This window comes from Rhinolophus ferrumequinum, chromosome 7 (assembly GCF_004115265.2).
Source record: "Rhinolophus ferrumequinum isolate MPI-CBG mRhiFer1 chromosome 7, mRhiFer1_v1.p, whole genome shotgun sequence".
Classification (NCBI taxonomy): Eukaryota; Metazoa; Chordata; class Mammalia; order Chiroptera; family Rhinolophidae; genus Rhinolophus; species Rhinolophus ferrumequinum.
The window spans coordinates 91,141,447-91,154,902 of NC_046290.1; the positions used below are offsets into that span (position 1 = coordinate 91,141,447).

At 52.7% G+C, this 13,456-nt stretch overlaps 2 long non-coding RNA genes across 2 annotated transcripts; both read left to right on the plus strand.

Moving 5' to 3' along the window:
* The first annotated feature begins 301 nt into the window (after positions 1-301).
* LOC117025005 (uncharacterized) lies at positions 302-1,993 on the plus strand. The gene is made up of 3 exons (XR_004423544.1): positions 302-589; positions 1,663-1,740; positions 1,852-1,993. It is a non-coding gene; the product is annotated as an uncharacterized LOC117025005 (long non-coding RNA).
* Positions 1,994-2,687: 694 nt separating this feature from the next.
* LOC117025004 (uncharacterized) lies at positions 2,688-5,907 on the plus strand. The gene is made up of 3 exons (XR_004423543.1): positions 2,688-4,197; positions 5,372-5,458; positions 5,636-5,907. It is a non-coding gene; the product is annotated as an uncharacterized LOC117025004 (long non-coding RNA).
* Positions 5,908-13,456: the final 7,549 nt, after the last annotated feature.

Here is a 13,456-nt window from a genome sequence, read left to right on the forward strand (position 1 = left end):
ACAGTGCTACAACTCACACTGGATTACCCTCTGTCTTCACAACCACGCCTGATTTGTCCAAGTCAAATCTTTCCTGTGGAATCTTGTCTCCCACAAATGATAGCAGTGCTGCATCCCTTTCATGCCCTGACCATGTATTTATCACCTGTGTGGTCTCCGCATGGAGATCCAAAATCCTCCTGGACCGATCCACTGTCTTTATAGGTATCCCCGATCCATCAAAACGTACAGCTACCTCAGATAGCACCGTTGCCAAAGAGGATAGAATTTCTGATTCCACATCAAGCCCAGGTGAATTTTTTACCACTTCTGGTGGACTAACTAACATCTTTTCCTCAAGGACCCACTTTCTAGACAACAAGCTCAGACATGTCCACATCAACATTTTCTGCCTACTCTTCCTACAGCATGGACAATGCAAGTCCTACTTTTCCATCAAGCCCCAGTGAGCTCTCTGTCTCCAGTGTGGCCTTGGAAGAAACAGACATGACTCTCAGAGTCAATTGTCTACACTATTGTTTCTGACTTGTCCAAATCACCTATTTCCTTTGAAGCCTCCTTTACAAGATCTGAAGGATCTCCACTACAGGTGATTATCAAGAAACACCCACATCATTTACTGTGGAATCACTGTCTCCACAATCTCCTCAAATTCATCAAATCTAATAGTTCCACATGATGCCTTCTATGTTACTGAGAATACAAGTTGTTCTTCCCCATCTGGTCCTGATGATTTAATTTCCACCACTGTGGTCTCTGGGCAAACATCCACAGCCTTTCTCAAAGCATCCACTGTCTGCAGAGCCATTTCTGATTTGTCTCACCTCACTGATTCAGCTGTCACCTGCTGTTCCACGTCAGTGGAAGTCCTGTTTCCACATCAAGCTCTGGTGAATTATCCTCTACCACCTTTGTCCCTGGACAAACAGCCAGTTTTCATGGAAAAGCTAACTATCTACATTACTGTTTCTGATTTGTCCACTTCCCCAGACTCTACCGTGCTCTCAGCAGCCTCTCCTAGTTCTGGGCTGAGGCTGTCACCAGCCTTGATGTCCCCATCTGAGCTTGCTCACAGGGCCAGCTGCATCTAGAGTTGGGCCAAGACCCTAGTAGTCTTGGCTCAGTATGGAGGGCATGGTATAGAAGAAAGGGGAGGCTGGCTAACCCCAGGGGCAGAGGGCAGCATCTCTGTTTTGTTCTTTTTTTTCATTTATTTTTTATTTTATTTTTTAATTTTTCCCCCTTCTACCACTTCCACCCCTCACTCTGGTTCAAGCCATTGTTTCTCAGTCTAGTTGTGCAGGACACAGCTCCCTGGCCCATGCTGGTATTATGAGCCTTGCACTCCTCCCCAGCTGAGGCAGTTGGTCACCTGTCACAGCATCTCACGGCAGCTCTCTCCGGCTGTCAGCTGCTCACAATGGCTGCCGACCACTCATGCTGGCTGCCAGGCGCTCATGGCAGCCCGTGGCAGCTCACGCTGACCTCTGGCTACTCACGGCAGCCCAGCTCCAGGAAGAGCTGTTGTTCACAATCTTAGCTGTAGAGGGCGCAGCTCACTGGACCATGTGGGAATCCAACTGGTGACCTTGGCGTTGGGAGCACAGCGCTCCAACCACCTGAGCCACCCGGCCGGCCCTGTTTTTTCTCCACCACCCTTAGCAGCCTCCTCAGTGCTGTGCTTCGGTGAGGAGGTCACCACTGTGAGCGAGACTGTGAAGCTGGGCTTTGACATGCAGGGTAAGCAGCTCAGTGAAGTGGTGGGTGTGGGAGAGTAGAGTGTGGGCGATAAAATTGGGGGCTCTGGGAGTGTTAATCAGGCTAATGCTTGCTGTCCACCCCTCACCCCAGAGCAGTGCACTCAGGAGGCTGCAAAGGACTATGCCCAGTGCTACTATGTGGATTAGGTGGAGGGGAAGCTGGCCTGCATGACCACGTGCACCTAGCGGATGAAGTCGAAACTAAACTGTCACCAGGGCAAGTGCCAGCTGCAGCAAAATGGGCCCCGCTGCCTGTGAGTGCCGGGCCCCTCTAAGGCTGGTACACACCTTCTCTTGTGGTAGGGCCACACCCTCCCCCACAGTCATCCAAGAGGGCAGGGTCGGGGTGGGTGGAGCTCGAAAGGCACTACCTCCACTTTCCTCTACATCCTTCTTTCCCATACCTGGTCTCCCATCACCCCCACCCCCCCCAGAGGGAGGGGGAGGCACTGACTATAGACATGAGCATTTTAGGACTGAGCAAGCCCCTTCATGAAAAAATTCCAGTTATTTCCAAATGTATATCTATATATCTGTATCTGTCATTCACTTTCCTATGTCATCAGCCATGGTGCCGTTATCATCTCTAGCTATAGATAGTAAGTTCAGGAAACTATAAACTAAAGTACAAAATACGGAATGTGAGAACAGGCTCATAAAGGTGCCAGCTACTTAGAGATGAGATGGGTAGACATCATGTGTCTAGGATGAGGTACCTGACACTCCTAGGCTCTGAATTCCTGCTCTGCAGTCCTGAGGCCCCCTTACCCCTGCACTGCCCCTTAGCTTTGGGGAGTCAGGGAGGGCACCCAGCACCTGCCCTCGAAGGGAGAGCTAGTTTTCTGTGCTTTGACTTTTTTTTTTCTTTTGGGAGACTTGGTGTGAGGGATGCTGGGGGCCTGCCCTGAGATTGCATGTGTGGCCCCAGATGTCCATCCTCAGGCACACAGTGGTGCTGGGGAGAGATCTATGAATTGAGCATCAGCAAGAGCCTCGTGTACGGAAGTGTGGGGGTCCTGCTGGTACTGCTGGCGGTGGTGTGGGTTGTCCTGACTGTCTTCTTTAGCCCATCCCAGAGGAAACTGCACAGGTAAGCTCTGGGGCCAGGCCCAAGTCTCTGCTCCTACTAGCTCAGCAGTGAGACATCAGCCAAGGTCCAGAAGGAACACGGCCCCTCCCAGCTCTGGGTACAACAAAGGGCAGCTACTGGCCCATTTGACAGAGAAATGGAATCTAATATTTATGTGCTGACACTGGATGATGTAATGAAATTATATGGCGTTTGTAAGCACCTTGGCTGCCACAGAGCAACAGCTACACTAGCACACTGGGAAAGCACTATCTGGTGTCATTTTTCCCAGCTGGAAAATGGATAAGACCCACCTGAGAAGGTTGCCATGAAATGCTGCCCAGCACAGGCCCTTGCCAGCAGTTGGCAAAGGGAGCCACTCTGACTCTAGTCCAATGTCCCCATCTCACAGATAAGGAATCTGGGGCCCACTGAGGGAAGTGAAGCGGGGGCAAGCCATGGTGAAGTCCCCAGGCATGCTCTTTGTTTTGGGCAGCCCCTCCCTGATTCAGGGCTTGGCCATGGGTAGCCCCTTCTGGAAGCCGAGTGTCAGGGCTCGCTGAGCCCCCTCCTCTGCCTCCCTGCCGCCAGCTGCTCACTGTATTTCTATTGGCAGGCAAAAGTATAACGTGTCTTGCGAGTGGCAAAGAGAAACCATCCCTGGCAGTTTCCAGAACACAGGCATCTGGGAAGGTACCTCTTGTCTGGGGCAAGGGTGGGGGCAAAGCTGGAGAGTGGAGAAAGGCCAAGAAGGCACCGTGGGCAGACCTGGTGTGGCTTGGGTGACGTGCGTCCTGCCCACCTATCCCACATCTGCTACAACAGCCAGCTCCTCTGCAGCCTCCTGACCTTGTGTCCCCATGGGCAGCCGCGGATGACCTCCAGTCATTTCTCAGCTCCTCCAGTCCATGGACAGCCCACACCTACCATTTTCCCTCTGCCACACCTTTGTGCTACTGTACCACTCACTGTCTGGACCCCCGAACCCCACTCTGTTTTTGAGATCAGCTTCAAACGCTGCCCCTCCATGGCCTCCCATGTGTTCAGCCTCCTCTGGTTCCTAGACTCCCTCGTGGACCCAGGCTCAGCTGCTGTGGAAAACCATCATGTCACGTCTCCAACCCTATCCCCGCCCCTGAGCAAATCCTGCCTCCCCAGTTCTTCCTGAAAAACACTATGGAAGGGCTGCAGGGAGGGCTGAGAGCTGGTTCCTGCCCTGGGAGACCACCCCGCTGAGGGCATCAGACATACACAGTGAGTAGGATAACAGGACCATGCCTGGAAGTCTGCCCAATCCACCTGGGAAGAGAGGATGTTGCCTGATTCTCTGATTCATTGTGGACCTGGGGCAGTGCTGCCTAAGAGCTGGTGAGTAAGCTGTGTGCTTCTTTCTTCCATGAACGAACAGCCCAGTGAGAAGCAAAGCTTTATCCCAGTGAGGAGAAGGGAAAGGGCTTTGCTTAAAAAAAAGACGTGGAGGTGAGAAAGAGCATGGCCCGTTTGGAGACATAGGCAGGCCAGTGGACGTGAGGCGGGCAAAGCCAGGTCATGGAGGTCTCTGGGCTGTGAGGGGGGGACCCACCGGAGGGGCTTTAAGGCAGGGGGCCAGACATGCATTTTGAGCAGCTCATTTAGGTCGCTTTGAGGGGACAGCACTCAAGTGGAGAGACTGAGGGAGTGGCTCCGCAGTAACACAGAAGAGGGAGATGAGTCCGAGTGGAAGCAGTGGGGACGGGGAGGAGTGGACAGCACCCGTGTGCTGGGCAGGGCTTGTTTTCAGGCTGGGGGAAGGAGACGGCCTGGATGGGGCGGGGCACTGTCTGAGATGGGGCGCAAGAGGGAGAAGCAGCAGGTGGGCCACGCTCAGTTGTGGGGGGCTGGTGAGTGCTGACAGAGGATGAGGTGCCATAGGCTCTGGCCTGTCTGAAACCTACGGCGGACTGGCCTGTGGGCAAAACGCAGGAGTGGGAAGAGAGGAGGGCACAGGCAGGGCCCCGTGTCTACCTTGAAGGAGGCTGAGAAGGAATGGTCGGGAAGGTGCTCTTGGCTGGAGGCAGAGGAGGGTGTTACCTGCCGCACTGGGGAGTAGGTGTTGAGCTCGTGCCAACTTGAATGAGAAGATTCTGGAAACAGCTGGTTTCTGCCTGCCCTGGTTACTGTTGCTATGAGCGAGTGTGTGCTGGTGACCCCTGATCAGTCCTTTCCTCGCGCTCCACCCTGACCTTAGTCATCCTTGGGCCTATTCCTGGCCTGCACTTGCCATGGCCATGACTTTTGACCCCAAGGCATGTCAGGTGCTGCTGCTCAGCTTCCCTCCTGTCCCTGTGTCACACTGGGCCAGCTCCCAGGCTCCAGAATTGTCAAGATCCACCTCATAGATCAGCTGCAATGGTGGAAGGATGGATGGGCCATGGGATATGCGGTTTAGAGCACATGTGGGACTGACTCTTCAAGCCCGTTCCTTTTAGTGGAAAAAATCCCCCTCTCTGTGTCTCTCTAGCCTCTCCCAGGGTCATTCTCATCCCAGTACCTCTCCCCACAGATCAGAATCTGAAGAAGGACAAATTCAGCCTTGAAAATGCCTAGAGCCACTTCCAGCCCTCCCGAGGACGTTGACCCCACTACAGAGGTGACTCAGAGGCCCACCCCCAGCTAGGAGCGGCTCTCCTTTTCCCACTCCTGCCCCCTACCACCCTGGGGCTTCCAGAGAAGGAGAGGGCCCGCTTGGCCCAGAGGCAGGTCGCTCGCCCTGGACGTGGCCATTGCTGCAGTTCCCCTTAGCCTCCCCTCTCTCCTAACCCACCAGGTCCATTCAGAGGCTCAGGGTGGTGACAGCTGCTCAGTCAGTGGGACAAAGGCTCCCAGTCTTCATCCAGATCTGACAAGAGAGTGGCAGACAGAGAGCCCACACAGGTCAAGAGGAAACAGATGTCAGGGCCCGAGGTGGTCAGCTCAGACCTGCTGGATTTGGCCTGGCCCCTGCTGCGAGCCCTTCTCTGCTCTCCCCTGCCCTCCATCCAAGAGGACCAAGGCTGCCCAGACATCTTGCTCCCTCCCTGGTGACTCCCCACTGTGGACTTTCCCTACCAATAAAAGAGCAAGTCTAAAGAATAGGGTGTGGTGTTTACTTCCTCTTCTGCAGGGGCCTGATGCAGGCCTGGGTTTCCAGGAAGGTCCTTCCCAGGAAGAGCGCTCCTCCTCGGGGTGGGTGCCGCATCTGGACATGGGATGCCCTGGGCCTCTTCTTGTGCCCACATATGGAACACGGACAGAGGGCAAGGCCAGGGCCTGCACTGCCCAAGGTCCCTGCGGCAGATTAGTCTATGGTCAGGTCCTGGGGAGGGCAGTAGACTTCTGACCCAGGGAGTCAGGGGTGGGAGCCAAGGAGTGAGCACTTGGCTCTGCTGACCTTCAGGGGGTGCCAAGGTTACTCAGCTCATGGGGGTCTGTGTTCACCTGCCAACCCACAGATCCCTGAGCTCCCAGACCCAAGAACTCTCAGCCATCCCAGGATAGTGTGGCCAAGACCTGCATCCCATGTCCTGGGGGGTTACCCACAGGTGTAGTAAGAGGGCTCGAGCAGAGGGGTTAGAGGGTCTCTCGCCAGGGGCTGGAGTCAACTGCAGGGCTCCCTTTTCCTCTTGGGCTCAGGCCCAGTCCCCTCTCCTCTACCCCCTACCTCCCTCCAGGGGTCTCCGCAGTTCTCCTAGGCTGCTTCAGACCCTGTGCCTGCCCCTCTGCTGGGGCATACCTACCGTGTTTCCCTGAAAATAAGACCTAGCTGGACCATCAGCTCTATTGTGTCTTTTGGAGCAAAAATTAATGTAAGACCCGGTATATTATATTATATTATTATGTTATATTATTATATTATACCTGGTCTTATATAAGACCCAGTCTTATATTAAAATAAGACTGGGTCTTATATTAATTTTGCTCCAAAAGATGCATTAGAGCTGATGGTCCAGCTAAGTCTTATTTTCGGGAAAACACAGTATATGCTGTCTGGCCAGGGTGGGGCTCTCCCTACCTCTGCTCTTTGGCCTGTCGTGAGGGAAATTTTCCGACAGATCTCCAATGTATCAGGGATCAAAGGTCTCTGGGGCCTATTTATTTCTGAGGTTCCTTGGCTGAAGTTTATTTGCTCGTTCCTGCGAGAGTGGAGAGCAGGTGTGCTGTCCTCCGAACTCTGATGGCGACACTGGTGACAAAGATGCTCTGCCTGCTGCCTCTTGTCCTCCAGGTCCTGTCCCCTCAGGCTACTGCTGAGCAGGGTGAGTGACCCCTGGCCCCACTGCCCTCACAGCGCCAGCCCCACAATTGGCTCTGGGATCTGCCCACGCCTGAGGGAGGGCTGCTTCCTGGGGGCACAGGTGGGGTACTCTGTGGAAACAGATGTCAGGGCCCGAGGTGGTCAGCTCAGACCTGCTGGATTTGGCCCTGGCCCCCGCTGCGAGGCCTTCTCTGCTCTCTCCTGCACACCTCACACCGTTGCCCAGCCCCCTCCTTCCAGCACACCCTGGTTATATTGCAAATCAACAAAGCACAATGCCTTCTCCACCCAGCCTAGAAATCAGCCTCATGCCCCTCGCCTTCTCTTCTGCCTTCTACAGTGAGATTTGGGGGAAGAGCCTGGGCTTTGGAGCTCATCCATGTTAGCTTCTCTCAGCCTCAATTTCCTCCCCAAAAAGTGAGAGAAGGAGTGCTGACTTGTCAGCACTAGAGGATTAGATGGAATCCCCCGAGCACGATCCCTGCTGCATGACAGATGCTCAGCCAGTTAGGGTCTGTAGTACCCCGTGAATGTGCTCTTCCCAACCCCCTCTCACCTCCCACCCCTGCACCAAACGCCCATGGTGTTCCTTGCATAACACGAGACAAATGCCTTCACTCTCTGTTCTCACTAACTCTTGTCCTGGCCGTTTCTGTATTACGCCACCCTGCCTCATGTCCCTGTATCGATAAGTATTATCGATTACTCTGCACAGACTTATTTTCAAGGCCCAATATGCAAGACACACCACCACAAGCTGGGCTGAAGGGGTTAAAGAGTTTTATTACAAAGTGAAAGTAAGTAAAATAAGACAGAGATTAGGGGGATATATTATTGCACCACTAACAAGCAAGGAGGCAATTCATCATACCACCAGGGCCCAGTCAATTAGACTCGTAGAAACAGCAACGGCCCTTCTTCAGCGTGGGCGAAATCCCGGTCAAGTAAAGTCATCAGCAGGGGCAGGATATCTTGCAGCAGCCGAGGCGGCCGGGGAACAACAACTAATTCTGTGCCTGCCTCGGCTTTCTGGGGTTTTGAGGACTTCACTAACAACAGCAGCAAGGAGCCAATAAGCATATGTGTTAACAACACAAGGAATTGGTCTCGGATCTGGCTAGGAGCCGGGGCCAGTCCTTGGTACGAGATTGGATGTGTCGGAGCTCGGCCCACCTGCGCCAAGGCGAAGGCCAGGCTCCTCATCCTGTACATATTTTCTTGGTCCCTGGGAGGGTAGCCAATCCTTCCAAGGCCAAGCACGTACCCCAGCCACTGCGAGAGTTTACATCCCCAAATGTCCCCAGGCAGACCTTCATATATTCTATTCCTTACAGTCCCATAGATGTCACAGGCCCTCAGGTGTCCCAGAACCAGGAAACGGATCGCTGGTGTCGCCCAATGGGCACTAGATGGGGTTTGGGGAGCTCCAGATTCTAATCCTATCATGAAACTGCTGTTTCACCATAGGGCCACTCAGTTAATCTCTGGCCTATTTCTCTGACTAAAGGACAAGGGTTGGGCTTCCAACTCAGCTGCTCCGAGGTCCATGATCACGGGAACTGGACTCAAGTCGGCAGAGGATGATATCGGGTCCTTCTGCCTCTGCCCCCAGAGAAAGAGGGAGGGGAACCAAGGCAGAAACTAAACCATGGGCCTCAGGACTCCCACCCCTTTGAAATGTCATCCTGGGGTGGCCTAAGCAGGGACAGAAAGGGGCCTGGAGACAGAAGTGGGGTGCTCATACCAGGCCCTGTAGATATCATTCAATCGCCATGTCCTGGACTTTGTTCTGCCCTAAGCTTACAATCCTAGGAGCAGTGGGGGCTCCTGGCAACTCTGGCCCCAGACCCTGGCCAGCTCTCCTCCAAGGAGGAAATGGGTGGGGGATGGGGGAGAAAGTATGCCTGTGCATAATCCTGGAACTCGTATCCTCCTTGGTCCAAACCCACCCATAGGAGGCAGGGCCCTCTTGGGGGCTAATCTGAGGGTTGACTGGGGGAGGGAAGAGGATGAAGGGAGGCAGGGGGAGGGAGGCTGGGGCAAGGTGGGCAGTGGCTTGTCTTGCTCTAAAGGCCTGGCTCACTGACGCAAACCTTGCCATCACTTGGCGCAGACTCCCCATGTGACATTACCTGGAGCTGCTCTCTCATTAGTGTTAAGAACGACTCCCTCTTCCCGGGGCCCTGTCTACCTTCTAGACTCTTAGTTACTTATTTCTAATGGTGGCATTTTAGTTGGGGAAGGTCATTCTGGCTCTTTCTCATACCACCCTCCCCCCCACACACCCCTACCCCCTCCCCCCCCCAGCCCTCTCCTTTCTTCATCCCTGCTTATCCTTTCCCTCTCTGGTCCCTTTCTCCCAATCTCTCTCTCTCTCCTCCCCTTCTTCCTCCTTCTTTTTCTCCCTACTTCCCCTTCCCCGCCTCTTCCCACATTCTGTATGCTGTTGCTCATTGCATCTTTAGCCTCAGTCTGCCCTCTATGACATGGAGTTTTTCAGACTCTCCACCCTATTCTTCAATTTTCTGTTTCCTGCTCTGGGCCTGGCATCGACTGGTCTCTAGAGCCCTGGCCAGCTTTGAGTGGCATCTGACTCCCCTGTGTCCCCTCTCTAGAGACCCAGAACCACATCCCTCCTCAGGCTGCTGGGTGCCAGGACGGGGCATGGGCCTCCTGGTGGCCTCCACCTGGCTTTTCCTGGCAGACACACCCTCTCCCCATTGCCCAGCCCCCTCCTTCCAGCACACCCTGGTTATATTGCAAATGAACAAAGCACAATGTCTTCCCCACCCAGCACAGCACCGCCCAGCCGTGGGAAGTGTCCTCTCACCTCCCACACCCAGTGCGAATGGGCCCAAGGCCTGGATGCTCAGCCATCTGTCATTAACGTGTGTCTCTGCGCTTTCCACCCTCCCTTTGCCCACATCTGTCCTGAGGCCTTTCACCCACCCCTGTTTCCACCAGAATCCTACTTTTCATCCTCCTCCTGAGAGAGTCTAAGGAACATACACTCAAGTGCCTAACCTTCCCACTCCCCCACCCCTACCCCACCCTGTCAATAAAGCCCACCTCCTCTGAGGAGTCTTCCTGGGTTTCTCCAATAACTTCTCCCCTCTGACCCATCCCTACAACCACAGGTGACCACAGGTGACCAGAGAGAAAATGCATGTGGATGCACCACCCGTCTGTGCCTGTTCTCCCTGTGCACCTGTCTCTGTGCAAACTTTCCCCTTTTATACGACACCAGTCATATTGGATTAGGGCCTCCTCTACTCCAATGTAACCTCATCTTAGCTAATTACATCTGCAATGACCTTATTTCCAAATAAGGTCACATTCTGTGGTGCGAGAAGGTAGGACTTCACCATGCAAATGTGGAGATGGGAACATAATTCAACTTATAACAGAGTCCACAGGGAGTTTAAAGCATGGACATAACCTGACACATGGGTTTTGAAGAGCTCCCCTTAGCTGTGGTGTGGAGGACTCATTGGTGTGGAGTCCGAAGTAGGAAGCAAGGGAGAGGGGGTGGGAGGACACGGCAGTAATCTGGCTGAGAACTAACACAGCACTGACCCAGTGGTACAGGAGAAATGGAAAGAAGTAGACGTATTCAGGATACGCTCTGTAGGAAGCATCAGCAGGCCTTGTAGATGGAGTAGATGTGGGAGGTGAGGGGTAAACAGAATTAGGATGCCTTCTGAGAAGGTGGGCTGCTTTCTGAGAGGGGTCCAGCAGAGAAATCAGGGGTTCTGTTTTGAACAAGTTGGGGGTGCCTAACTAACATCACCTGGAGATGTCAAGTTGAAAATGGGAATCACGTTTGCCATTGAAAAGGGAGGCAGAACAAGAGACACGCTTGGGAATCGTCAGGATATAGCTGGTGTATAAAGCCGTGAGCTCCCCCTGGAAAGGAGAATAGGCAGAGAGATCTCAGGACAGAGCAACACTACATGCCCAGATCCCCCTAAAGGAAATCTAGAAGGCATATCTCAAGGGGTGGGAGGAAAACCAAGAGAGTGCAGTAACCCAAAAGCCAAGAGAAGTCTTGACCACCCCTGTGGCAGTATCTACAAAGGCTAGTGTATCTTCAGCAACTCCTATTGAGAGCACCACATCTGTGACAGTGTCTATAGGGCCTGGTGCATCTTCAACAGCTCCTAGTGACAGCACCACTCCTGTTACAGCTTCTTCAGAAGGCTTTCAAGAAGGAGAGATAAAAATACCACACTACTATCCTTAACCTATTACATAGCTGGGACCCATTAGTTTTCTAGGGCTGCTGTAACAAAGTACCACAAACTGGGTGGCTTAAAACAACAGAAGTTTATTGTCTCACAGTTCAGGAGACCAGAAGTCCAAAATCAAGATGTCAGCAGGGCCATGCTCCATCTGACGGCTCTAGGTGGAGGATCCTTCCTTGCTTCTTCTACTTTATGGTGCATGCCGGCCATTCTTCGGGTTCTGTGGCTTGTAGGTGAATCCTTCAGTCATATGGCTGTCTTTTCCCTGTGTGTCTTCACACTGCCTTCCCTCTCTGTGTCCAAATTGCCTCTTTTTCTAAGGACACCAGTCAGACTGGATCAGGACCCACCTTAATGACCTCACCTTAACTTGATCACCTGCAAAGACCTGTCTCCAAATAGGGTCATAGTCTGAGGTACTGGGGGTTAGGATTTTAATAGGTCTTTCTTAGGGGACACAATTCAACCCGTAATGGTTGCCAAAAATCAAAAGGTTGTTGAGGGTGTGGGAAACAGGCACCGCCACAGACAGGTGGAGAGTGCAGTTGGTACATCTAGAGAAGGCCATTTAGAAAGAAGTAACACAATGTTAAGTGCTTCTGCTTTTTCACTGGGTAATTTCCATGTTTAGGAATTTATCCCGTGAATATACTCACACACCCGTACAAAGTCATGTACACAAGGGTATCCATAGTCACTCGATGGGCCCTGCCTTTTGGTTTTCTCTTGCTGCTGTGACAAACTATTAAACTTAGTCACCTTTGGTTTTCTCACAGTTTCATGGGCCAGAAGTTGGAATGCAGGCATGGTTCTACTGGCTTCTGTGCTTACGATCTCAGGGGCTACATCCTCAACGTCTCCTGTTAACACCAGTGTTATGACTAACTCTACAGACACTAATGTGCATTCAACAAATCTGACGGACAGCAACACCTCTGTGACAGAGTGTATAGGACCTACTTCATCTTCAACAGGAACTAGTGAGAGCACCACTCCTGATTTCACTTCTACAGAAGGTTGCACATCTTCAGCAACATCTAGTGACGCCAACACCCCTGTGACATCTACTACAGATGCTACTGCAACTTCGACAACTTCTTCTGGGGGCACCACTGCTCTAACAGCTTCTACAGACGCTGATATATCTTCAAAAACTCCTGCTGACAGCACCACCTCTGTGACAGGGTCTACAGAACCTACCGCATCTTCAACAGCTCCTAGTGAGAACACCACGCCTGATTCCACTTCTACAGAAGGTAGCACATCTTCAGCAACATCTAGTGAAACCAACACCCCTGTGACATCTACTACAGATGCTACTGCAACTTCGACAACTTCTCCTGGGGGCACCACTGCTCTGACAGCCTCTACAGAGGCTGGTGTATCTTCAACAACTCCTACTGACAGCACCACGTCTGTGACAGTGTCTACAGGACCTACTGCATCTTCAACAGCTCCTAGTGAGAACACCACTCCTGATTCCACTTCTACAGAAGGTAGCACATCTTCAGCAACATCTAGTGACGTCAACACCCCTGTGACATCTACTACAGACGCTACTGCAACTTCGACAACTTCTTCTGGGGGCACCACTGCTCTAACAGCTTCTACAGAGGCTGATATATCTTCAAAAACTCCTGCTGACAGCACCACCTCTGTGACAGGGTCTACAGAACCTACCGCATCTTCAACAGCTCCTAGTGAGAGCACCACTCCTGATTCCACTTCTACAGAAGGTAGCACATCTTCAGCAACATCTAGTGAAACCAACACCCCTGTGACATCTACTACAGACGCTACTGCAACTTCGACAACTTCTCCTGGGGGCACCACTGCTCTGACAGCCTCTACAGAGGCTGCTGTATCTTCAACAACTCCTACTGACAGCACCACGTCTGTGACACTGTCTACAGGACCTACTGCATCTTCAACAGCTCCTAGTGAGAACACCACTCCTGATTCCACTTCTACAGAAGGTAGCACATCTTCAGCAACATCTAGTGAAACCAACACCCCTGTGACATCTACTACAGACGCTACTGCAACTTCGACAACTTCTCCTGGGGGCACCACTGCTCTGACAGCCTCTACAGAGGCTGCTGTATCTTCA